Source organism: Pezoporus wallicus, unplaced genomic scaffold (assembly GCF_028554395.1).
Source record: "Pezoporus wallicus isolate ANWC-B61680 ecotype Strahan unplaced genomic scaffold, APGP_CSIRO_Pwel_v1 contig_2456, whole genome shotgun sequence".
In the NCBI taxonomy this organism is placed as follows: domain Eukaryota; kingdom Metazoa; phylum Chordata; class Aves; order Psittaciformes; family Psittacidae; genus Pezoporus; species Pezoporus wallicus.
The window spans coordinates 2252046-2264159 of NW_026637053.1; the positions used below are offsets into that span (position 1 = coordinate 2252046).

At 43.9% G+C, this 12114-nt stretch overlaps 1 long non-coding RNA gene across 3 annotated transcripts; it reads right to left on the reverse strand.

Annotated features, from left to right (window-relative positions):
• Positions 1-4501: 4501 nt before the first annotated feature.
• On the reverse strand, positions 4502-11678 carry LOC130595910 (uncharacterized). 3 transcript variants are annotated; one of them, XR_008971429.1, is made up of 4 exons: positions 8904-9330; positions 8495-8558; positions 7511-7931; positions 4502-4595 (listed from the first exon to the last, which is right to left on the reverse strand). It is a non-coding gene; the product is annotated as an uncharacterized LOC130595910 (long non-coding RNA). The 3 variants fall into 3 exon arrangements; XR_008971428.1 differs by lacking the exon at positions 4502-4595 and adding an exon at positions 11623-11678 and having other exon boundaries at positions 5552-7931; positions 8904-9063; XR_008971427.1 differs by lacking the exon at positions 4502-4595 and having other exon boundaries at positions 5552-7931.
• Positions 11679-12114: the final 436 nt, after the last annotated feature.

Consider the following 12114-nt stretch of genomic DNA (forward strand, 5'->3'; position numbering starts at 1 on the left):
AGATTCTCCCTGCTCTCTGCCCTCACATTGCAGAAGGCCTTCAACAGCACCTTTGGATTATTTTCTGATTAACCACACTATTAATATATAACATATACAACACCTGGTGTATAGAACTTCTTAACTTGTTCACCTAACTGAATTAGAAAAAAGTGAGGATAGGAAGAGAGGCCAAGAGACAAAAAGAGAGAGTTCCTACTCTCAGAACAGCTTTCCTGGGACCATGCAGGTACAGCACCGTCTCCTATTTGAAGATGTTACATTAATTGCAGTTTTCTATAGCCCCAGGATCCCAGAAAAGTGCTCTCTTTGGAAGTCCTTAGGCTCTCAGCTCCCAGTGCCTCAGTTTCATATTGTTTACAGTAATGTGACTATATTAAGGAGCTAGGTCTCCTCAGCCCAAAACAGCTAGGAGAAACCTAAGAGCTCCATCACTTTGGCTTTCCAAAGCATTCCTCAACCATCAGTAGCATAATTATTATGGCTTTTTACCTAGACTATAGGCAGGGAGGCCTTTCTCCAGCTTTCCAAAAGAAAACAGAAGTTTCCCTCTGGGTGTCCTAGCTCTGGCTGGCTCTACCTGAAGTGAGTACCAGCTGCTCTGTTCACAGGATCACATCATGGAGCAAAATATACAAACTCATGTGCAGTCCTTGTTCAAAAGAAAAGAGAACCTGTACATTTGATCAACTTCAGGCCCGAAGTCTGTAGAACTGAAAGAAAGTGAGGATGTGGAGATGAGGACAGCCAGCATTAACAACATTTCACCTGGGATGAGAGGAGGGTTGAGACGAGATGAAATTACTTTTTCTCCAGGCAAGGAGCAGTCAAGCTCTGGAGATGTCGGAGAGGAAATGTAACATTCTGTGAAGGACATACACGGCTTGCAAGCAGCTGGTTTTCAGATTATTTTATTTTCCGTGTCTAAAGAACACTGGAAAGTACTTTCCATGGTGAGGGGAAAAGTTCCTGAATGTCAGAAAAGTGCAATAAGAAAGTCCTGTAATTGAAAGGGCAGATTGTTAACACACGATGTGCGGGAAGTGAGCTATTTCATGTATACATATCCTGAATGTACTTGGCAGCACTCTGCTGTTGGGCCCACAGCTCTAATTTCACCTCCAGACCATGCCAGTGATTTCTCAGGGGCAGCAGCATGTAGCATAGTCCCCTGTTGAAGATGCTGCTCCACCTTCACCATTTTAGCACCCAATACTAGGAGAAGCAGCCACCTGGCCCTGGCTTAGTCCAGAAACAATGGAAGCAGCAGTCACATATATTTATTCTTTCTAGAAAAACAGAACCCAGTGACAGTGACAAGCAGCCATGACTAAAGACTGGAAGCCACACCAGCTGTCTGCATTGTATAGCTAAGCAAAAGACAGAATAACCCCAAGCTTAAACATGAGAAATTGAGATATAGTGCCTTGCACAGTCAAATGTAATGCACTGTCTCCAATATTAATTACTACTTTCATTAGAGCTGCACAAATCACCTGGTAGTAACATTTTTGTTTATTTTAATTCTGCGTCACTACTTTAATTATTGCCTTTCCATGGTGCACTGTGGAGTGTATACTTGCCTGCAAACAGAGCAGCAAGTTCCCAAAACTCACCTGTTTTAATGCACAAACTGTACTTATTGCATCTGGGGAAAAACTGATTTATCAAACACCAGCATACGCGGACAGATTCCTGAGCAGGTTGAACAGAACCTCCTGCTTGGTGTCACTTCGCTGGCTGCAGTGGAGGGAAGGAGCTGCCAAGTTCAAAACCACATCAAAACACTCACAGCTGCCATAGGAGCCGCCTCCTGTAGTGCTCAGGCAAGCCAGGGACTTCAGCCACCATCCCAGACAGGGAACATGCAGGAGATCACAGCCAAGCCAGCAAATTTGGGGGTCATCATCACATTGCTCCAAATTCAAGCCCATGTGGCTGTGACAGCAAGCATTAAAAAGCTTAGTCCAAGCTTTTATTTAACACAGCAAGTCTGAAAGATCTTAACGATATAAATAACCACTCTTAATACTCAGTGTTACCCAACGTCTGAACTAGGTTACAGTATTTTTCTGTTTAATTGGGGATAGCCCAATATATAAATAGACTTTGGTTATGTTTAGCTGGGTACAAGGATTAGAGACTGGCTTAATACAGAAGTAGATCCTGATTTCCACTTAGGAAATAGAAAGAGATTAACTTAACAGTAGAGAGAAGATACAGTGATGAACCAGCGACAAGAGGGTTTCACTAATTAGGGATGTTTATCGATGACAGTGCTCTAATGCCTCTGCTGTTTACGTAATTTCCTACACTAAGACAAGAGCATCCTGTAAGTATGAGATAGGTAAATACCCCAAGGAAATAACACTAAAGACACTGAAGGCATATGCCAGGTATTAGAAGACGCATGTTGTAACGCTTGTCCTGCCTCTCATTTGCAAGGCGCTCCCTGCCCAGCAGCAGCGCTTGAGTTTCAGTGGTTGCACTGTGCAGTTTTATTCAGACATCTGGAGCAGATCTCTGTATTGTTAGGTCTTGGGCTTTAAATCACTAAAATAATGCCGGCGTAACACAGCGCTTGTGAGGAATGTTGGAAAAAGCTCTTAGATTATTAAAAGAAATCATAACTGATGTGGAAAGTATTGCTAGAATAATAATTTGCTTCTAAGTATTTAGAAGAGAACTTCTGAAACAGTTACAGAGCTGGAGTTTGAAAGAATTGGAAACATCATTATTATTTGACATCCACAGTCAGAAACCAAGCACCATAATGACAAGCTCTATACAAACATCCATCAAAAATATAGCCCTTCTCCCAGACAACTGTCAGCCTCATTATTAAACTAGAGGCATGGAAACCAGAAGGAAATAAAGAGAGAGCACTGGTTAATAGGAAAGGTAATGGCCAGAGCAAATCAGCATCACAACAAACATCAAATATTTAATAATAATCAAAGAAATCTTTTATGTGGATTTTAACAGAAAATGCAATAGCTCTGTGGCCTGTAGGGACCTTCTAAGCACAAGGGACAGCACAGGAAAAAGTATGGAAGAGTGGAGCCTGTAGAGAAATTCTCCTTCATTGCTATGGAAAAGAGATATTCTTTGGAACACAGATGAGTACATTTCCTAACAGAATTCAAAATAGTTTTGGGCTTTTAGCATGCCTTTACATTGCCTACACTATTTATCATCCAGTTTCAGGCCGTGTTCGTGATCTATGGCATAACACCACATTTGGCCTTACACAGTCTGTTAGTCTCAAAATCAGAAACTACAGGAAATAATTTGCTTATATTCCTGTTTTCTTGTTGTTTTTCATTAAAAGCCAAATATTTAGAACACCTTAATCTAAATTTATAGAAGTTAGCAATAATTTCTTGATGCCTCGGTGCCTTAAAACTTTCTTCAATTCCTCTTTAATCTTGTACCATAGAAAAAGAGTGTCTGAAAACTAGATTCTTACCAAGCCTACTGAGCTGGGCCTGAAAACCTGCGCCTGGAAACATAAAATCCTTTATATTAAAAGACCAAAGACTTGCCTATGTAAGAACATAATGGAATATGAAAACAACCACAATGGAAAAAGCGGAATAGATTTACAGTTTTAAAATAGCATGCATGATGCATAAGTTCATGGGTCTATTTAAATTTCAGCAAAAAAGATGCTGGGTTTTTCATTAATGCAGAATGCATTCATTGTGGGTTTTAAGTGCCTCAATTTAGAAATTGAAGGCAATTTTTATTAATAGCACATGTAATCCCAACACAGGAGATTCCTGTGGCGGATTCATTTGCTCCTTAAACAGGCACCCTTGACATCAGTAGGAATAAAGGGCTGAGTAAGAGCTGCTTGGCAAAGGGGGGCTTGTGGTGACAGCGGGGTCCCTGCTGGCAGCGCCACCTCGCTGCTGTCCCACCAGAGGGTTGGGCACACTGGTCATGTCCTGAGGACAAGGCATGAACATGCATCCTCTCCCCTCTGGAAGGAGATCCCACAGAGGCACACAAGAGCCAGGATGCATCCTAGGTCTAAACATCTGAGGAATAATGACCCCAGCATGCTGTGCTGCCCAAGAGTACAGACAGAGCCATCGGGAGGGGGGCGAACACAACACTGAGGAACACAAGGAAGGAAAGGTCACCGTGTTGGCTGTCACTGGCTGTAGCTGACAGGCTTTTTCTATCTCACCCTTTTTATTCTAAGAACTCCCCTGGCATAGAGGGAGTGCTGGCAGAGTAGGACTGACACCATCACTATGGTCTCTCTGGTTACTATGTATGGATTCAATTTATCTCAGGCTTTTCATGGAAACAGTTTGTGTGAGCCAGGGAAGAAGAGAAAAAGTACTCCTCCCACCTCCCTGAGAAGGCAAAGAGCCACCAGGAAAACCCTCTGTCCAGTAAAGGCGTAACCAAAGTAAATGCCCCAGAACCCACCAGAGAGATGCTGAGTATCCTAAATTCACAGATTCCAGATCCTCCCCCCCACCCCCCCTTCTTGGAGAAAGCTGCCTTCCACCATGTGGTGAAGGCTTAGGAACTGCAATGGGCAGTCAGGGATGGTCAGACCTGCACACAGCAGCCCAGCCCTGAAGAAAGGGATGCAATTTCATTAGAGAGTAACCGTAAGTCCAAAAGGCAGCTGAGAACTCTTAGGTAAAATCTTTAGAAAGGTAAATAAGCAAGGGGGAGTTTTTAAGAAGAGCATCATGCAATAGCAGAGCAATGGTGAAAGAGAGCCCCGAGCTGCAATGACACGTCTGTCCCTCTGACTGTCCTCTGAAGGAATTTAAGGAATGCCCACAACTCGTCTGAATACCGTACTAAATGCTACATTTTTTCCCTACTAGTTATAATTCAGTGATTTCTGGCTCTGAGAGGAATTCCAAGCTGTCCCAAAGGTAAAAGGGCAAAAGCCCTCATTACCAGTAGAATCTCTGAAACAAGTTACAGAAAGAGTAAGAGTAACAAATGATAATTTCCAGCTGCTGATGTTCCCAGTATGCAAAACAGAGCTGTCATGAGCTACAACAGCTCTTGAGAGAGGGGAAGGAGATGCCAGGATTGCAAGAACCCCTTTACATTAACCATTTTATATAAAGTTTCCAGTGGAATCATTTTGACACATCTGCACTTGACAAAGACCGTAAAACCCTTGTATGAAATACATTTCTGCTTTTCAAACTTTCTTTTCTTTGCATATTCCCCTCATAGCTCAATTTTTACCAGTGAGATACTCCCAAGGCAGTTCTGGTGTTTCATAAACCAGTAAGCAGTGGAAGCACAGGAGATGCAACAGCACCCACAGCCAGTGAAGATGCTGCTTTACCACTTCCCTTCCAAGCTGACTCCCTCACCATACGTTTTAACTTGGAAGAAGTTGTGCAACACCATGAACATATATCTGGTGCTGTTATAACAGTAACGGGTGAGAGCTCACAGGAACTGCAACTTCTTGGTAGGGATCTGAATTCATGTGGAAATCTATCAACACTCGCTCCCAGGGCATCCGCTGCTCCTTAGCAGCACAGTTACCTTCTGCATTTGCTTAGGTGGATTTTGTTTCTGAAGAAGTGGGTCTTAAATGTGTTTTGGAGGATTTGAGGGCATGGGAAGTCCTTGTGATGGAGGGTGGAGGCTTGGGGCAAAGTCACCCCTCAGCCAAGTCTGCAGCAACAGCTCAGAGACTGCCAAGCAGAGATGGCACAGGATGCCCCAGGGATTTGTTTGGCAAATGGGGGAAATGGCAAAAGAGAAAAGCAAAAAGCTAATGTACAAAGCACCTGCTCCAAAGTAAGCATTGCATAGCAGGGAGGGCAGTGCTTCCTAAGACAGTGCGAGAACTGGGCAGGGTCAGGGAGGACCCTGCAGCCTGTGCATGCAGCACGGATCCTACAAACATAATAAAAGCTTGATACATGCCAGATAAGGCCTGTGAGTGAATAGAAGACCCATAGTGTCATGAGCATGACGCTATACCAAATGTATGTACTGTTTTCAAAGACCTTTCCAAAAGTGACAAATGACCTCAGTGCAGATGTTTCTTTATGTATTATTCCCTTTTCATATGCCTACTTCTCCTCTTAAAGGCATTTTCTGTCACTTAGGTAAACAATGCAGTAGATTTCAGGTCTGTCAAAGGCCCAGGTGGTTGTCGTGTTAGCAGGAATAAGAGATAATACATATAGTCTTGCATCTTTTTATCACATTGGCAGTCCTCAGGGACCTCGCTGGTGAGATGGGTGTGCATAAGAATTACCACACAATAAAACTCTCTGAAAAAAAAAACCGAAAACAAAAAAGAGGATGAGAGAAGGTCAGAGTAATTTATGTGGAATATCAATAAACTGTCAAAACAGAAACACTTCTCTGTTCTGCATTTTTCTTCTTATCAACAAACAATTCTACAGGCAGTGCAATGATACATCCCCTGCCGGCTTCTCAAGGGGTGCTTGTGCACGTAGGCTTTGCGTATATTTACACTTGCAGTGGCGAGTGCATAAAACATGATTTGCACAGAGCTACACCGCTGTACATGCTCAATGTACAGCTCAAATGCTTTTTACTGTTGTTCTTGGAAGACACCTTTTTCCTTCGGTGCTGAAAGCCGATGAACAGAAGAATCTGTTGGCATTATAAAACAAGAAGCGTAAGTGAGCTCACAGATCTAACAGCTACACAGGCTGGGACACATGCAAAAATATTTGTGTATGCATGTAGACAGGGTGAAGTTTTCCATTGTAGCTCTTTCTGTGTCAGAAAATAAAGAATCTCAACCAACTATACAGTCATTTAAATAACTGTGCACTTTATAGCTTTTCCACTTTGTGTGGTCCTGCTTTCTTTATGTCATATGTGCCATTTAGCATCTCCTGTTGCCAATGGTTTGGATCCCAGTTCTAGGAATTATCTGTTAGTTCACTGCTGCAGCAGATACCAAGCAACAATGTTGGCTGCAGCAGCACGTACGCTCAAGTCGTGATTCATTATTTTTGGTTCCTAAGAGTATACATGAACCTAATCAAATTCATCTGTAAGCGAGTCAAGTGTGCTTGATTAATGCTAATGAGGAAAATCTGGGGGCAGATAGGCATGTAATTTCTGCTTCATTTAAAAGACATATTGAAAACTGAAAACCTATATTGGTGCAAAACCTATTTCTAAAACATTAACTATACTCTGTCTTTCTGCATGCCAGCTGTAAGTACTGACAGGCTAAGAGCAGAGTTTCTCATTGCTGCTGCAATGTGTTTATTCTTCTGGAGGCATATATGTGCCTAGCTTTGCAGCCACAACATAGTTTGTCCTTGGGGCCATGAAATATTTATAGGGATCCTTCCATGAATTTGAATTGCTCAAGCAGAACAGTCCCACAGGTCTCACATTCTGAAAAGCATTTAGATATCTTGTCCCCACTGATTTTAGCAGCAGGGACCTAATCAACTTGCAGAATCACAGCCAGGATCACTCACCCAAGAGGAACAAAGTAAAAACCAGTTTGTACCTGGCTGCATTAATAGCCACTGTTGAGAGTGACTAATAGAAGTCAGCAGCAGTACGGGTTCTGCAAGCCCAGGAGCTGTGCCACAGGTGCTGGCGTGCCACTTGGTTATCACTTCATCTAATTACAGAGGTGAGCCTGAGACAAAAAGCCCAGTAGGTGTAGGTAACTGCAGTTATGGAGTGTAGGCTTGCACAGTCACAACTCCTTTATGCAAACCTTTTGCCAAAGACAGGTTCCAGCACCAGTGGGGCAATGTGTTATTCCTGCAGCTGCGTAGCCTTCCTTTTCTGGAAGTGCACGGGTAACTCCACAGCCTGATTTACCACAGCTCCACTGCCTGTATGGCAAGTCCTTTGGCTGCTGTCTCGCAGTATTTCAGTAATCCTGTTCATCATAAATTGCAGATAGTTGTCGCTGCAGGCTGCAAAACAGCTTACATGAGCAGCGCTCTGATACTCCAGTGCTGCAGAGCAGTGATAGCAGCAACTGGGGCAATGATGCTGCAGTGTTTGAGATCAAACTCCCAGAAGGAAACATCCTATCACCCAAAGGAGACAAAACTGACCAGCCTTCTGCCTCTCAGCTTTGGGCAGATGGTCTTCTACATTGAGGCTAGCAAGGAAGTGTGCAGCGTATAAGAGAGGGAAGTTACTATAATCACACCTAGCACTTATAACCTACACATTAGGCGACTACAGAAAAGGCAATGACTGAATCAACCTTCATTTCTAGCACACAAGGGAGTGAAAATGTGTTCATGAGCTCTTGAATTGCAATGCAAGGGGGAATTTGGGTGACTAGCAAAACAAGCTACCAAACCCCTCCTAGCCCAGTGATACACCTGAGAGGACATAGGAAAAGAGGATTTTTTTCTGAGAACAGTATTCTCAGGTACTTAAAATTCTGCCCTGTGCATGCCCTTGGGTGCCACTGCTATGGCCAAGATCATCATAAATCTTCTGCTGAGATTCACAAACTACTTACTGTTGTGACAGCCCGGCTGGTCCCTTAGGGATTCCCAGCACATCTCTAGACTATCCAGCAAAATCTGTTTTCCAAAAGACAATCAAAAAACCACCTCAAACAGTAGTGATTTCCATCCTGAAATAGCTAGAGGATGGAATCCAACAAGTTTTTCATAGCAGCCTTGTAGATAGAGCACTCATGCAGGAACTGGAGACACAGTATTTGCTCCTCTCTTCCCCTGGAAGGGGCTCAGGACCATAGTGAGCTGCTGCTGCTGCTGCAATATACCCCAGGGAACTAACACAGAGCACAGTGGTGAAGCTCAAGCCCACCACTCCAAACTGATTCTTTTAACCACCAGATTACATTCTTGCTTTTATATATTAGACTGTTTCCATGAATATTATCAGCCCATTATTCCTGCCACCTGCAATTCTTCAATAAACCATGGGTTCAGGGATGCTCCTGAGAAGAAGATGCAGAGTGGAATTCCTTCAGGATAAAGAGTTCCTCTATGGATGAAAGGTGTAAGGATCTCACTATTACAAAAGGTTGCCTTATCTTCTGTGCAGCCCCTCTTTTCATGGCTGAAAGAGAGACAAAACAGAAATACCTCTTGGGTGAGCACATAGTGCTTTGGTGTGAATTTGCAGCTTGTTCTCTAAGGTTAGTCCACCATTTTCCCCCTACACTGCACCAGTAGAGCTCACATACTTGTTTGTGGATCCCACCTTTTCCCTTCCTGACACCCCCTGCAGATCCTGGATATTCTGCTGTGATTGCACTCACTGAACTGCCCAGGCACCAGAAGATGCTGGTGGGAGAATCAGAATCCCAGCCTCACACAGCACTTAACACGGATCAATCTTGAGGACTGGTAGAACCATGGGATGCAGAATTAGGGCCCCTATTCCTAGTTCAGTGTGTATTGAACACGTGACCCCTGGGGGCAGTTGTCTTGTTTATGATGCAATGTCACCAGCTAAGGACTTTGGGGAATTTGAACGTCGTGCCAGCCTTCTGCCTATACTCTTTTCAAAGAGCCAAGGAAACACCTGACTTCAGTTGATGGGAAACTAAATACTTCTGTTTGCATAGTACCTCCCAAGGAACAGATGCTTGGAGCCAACTAGCAACAAGCTTGCTTGTCCAATGAGTTTGGTGTCTAAAAACATTTAAAAGCTGTGTGGATTCAATCCTCTGTGTGTGAGTGTAGTCAAGACTGCCTTGTGTCTACCACAGTCTGGGGCTTCAGGCATACATCATGGTCTAGTTGAAGAGACTGCTGCAAGCACCATTAGGTTTTACAATACTCTTCATGGATTTGCTGTTTTGCCTGCTGACTTTTATCCCATCTACTTCCCCAGCTATTAACTTAAGCCATACTGATGGAAATACATCAGAAAATGATCATACAGGCAGCTCATCTGACGGCAGTAAAGGAATTAGAGCCTGTGGTAGCATTCTTTGCTCTTTCAAGGGGCAAGCCAGATCTCTCACTTGAGTGTTAAGAAAGTTCAGCATGTTGCTTCAAAACCAGACCAAAAATCTCACAGCCTCTTTCCCCATTTAGTGGAAGAGGAAAATATTTTGTACTAGCAGAGTCCCGGCTGTTTCTGTGTCGCTGCTGCATGTAACAACATGGACAGACGAACTGCTTAGAGCAGACAGAGCCTCTTGTGGGCCTCACAGTTTAGACTGACTTTTTTCTGTGCAGTATTTTGTAATGACTAACATTTGCCACAACTGTCTTAGTGTGTGTTTCTATACGTAAAGGTCTCAGCCCAACAAGAGTCCATCACAACTTTCAGCTTTGGAAACCTCTCTTTTACATCAGCAATGATAGCAAACAGAAGGCACAACCATCCTGATTAATTAATCCACACACAGCACCTCCTAGCAACCAAAGGCTGTTTTGCTAACACTTCTAGCCAGGACTTGTAAGCGTATAACTTAACCACATGGGAATGCGCTATCTCATTCTCATGAGCTCAGAAGTCTTTAAAGGAAACATCACCTACCTCAAGGCTTTCTCTGAGATGCCATCAGTGGCTGAATTGACAGCATGACCAGCACACAGGCTAGTCACAGCAGGCAGGAAGAGAAGTCCCGATGCCAAACTATGGAGTTACAATTAGCAACTCTTCAGCTCTCCCAAAAGGCTGATGAAGCCACCTGGTCAGACCTTGGCTCCGAATGTGTCTGCTACAGCAAATCACAAGGAGTTGCAGAGCACAGAATTGATGCTTTTCTGGAAGGCACCTAAAACACTGAACTTGTGTCACTGAGCTTGTGAAGTGTCAAGTGCTGGTAAACAACCCGAGATATGCCCATGTGGGATGCAGGGACATTCATAACTTTCTCAAGTTTTTGACACTCTGACATACACTGTGCAAGAGCAATCTCCATATTATAACACTAGAGGCTCCAGCACTGAAGCTTCTCAGATCCACTGGTGGGTGCAATGTGGCGTCCCACCCTTAAAACCACTTTCAGCAATATTCCATTTAATCCCTCCGCCTGCACTGGCATTGACAGGTTTTTAAAGTGTTACTTCAGTATGTCTGTCACCTTGTGTTCTTAAGATGCATCTTTTGCTACAAAATCTGAGCTAAGCAAAGCTAGCAGAGCCATCTCCACCATCCTGAAGCATGATAAAAGGAGCTGGCTTCAGCTTGAAATAATTCACTTGAGACAAACCAGGGGACTCTGCAATCAACGCAGCTGATTTACCTCCAGTAACTGCTTTACATTAACATGCGTAAGCACCTGCTGTGCTCCACCAGCCTCGGGAGGTCAGCAAATGTGCCTCTGCTGAAATTAATTAACATGAGCAGAAATTTGTACCATAACTAATTAATCTTCAACATGCTACATTACTGGGAAACCCGAGGAGTGTTTATAACCAGTGGATTGCCAGGAAACAAGGATATACACAAAGACAGATCATTTGGGATTAAGGCCCCTGCCTGACATCACATACTGGAGCGTGAAGGTGGACTTGATGGGCTGGGTCAACCGCAACAGCTGCAGATTAATTCTGTTAGCCCAGAGAGCACAGAGAGGTGTCTCAAGAGTCCGTGCCAAAGTTACCAGTGATTATCAATGTATGTTTCTGTTCTAATGCTTGCAAAGAACCTTTTTACCTCCCGAAATTTGGGGCGTTTAGTTCTGCATTTCAACATAAAAGTGCATTTTGTTGCCACTGAAACCCCCTGGTATTAAGAAGGATGTCAAAGTGATCTCAGAAGTGCTGGTACTCCTCCCTCCAGGCAGCACTGCATTACCCACTCAAGACATTGGGGATGACTCCACATCAGACTTTCCCCCTCTAAGCAGCATGTCACATCAGTAACCACACCACCACCTTCTCTGCAGGCCTCCTCTCACACACGTTCCTATGCCACAAATGTGTGGCTCCCCTCCTAAAGGACAAAGAGACCCTTTACTGATGACCTGACGAACCATCACTGAAGTGGTTTTTGCCCAAGCCTGACCCCTCACAGCAGTGTCAGGTGGAAATGTTGAGGTGTTGGTGGGAAGACACTGGGGCTGTCACGGGCATTCAGTGTGGTGTCAGAAAGCAGCAGCAAATAAGCCACTGCACTGGGCTAGTCCCTGGCTGGCAGCATCCCCAT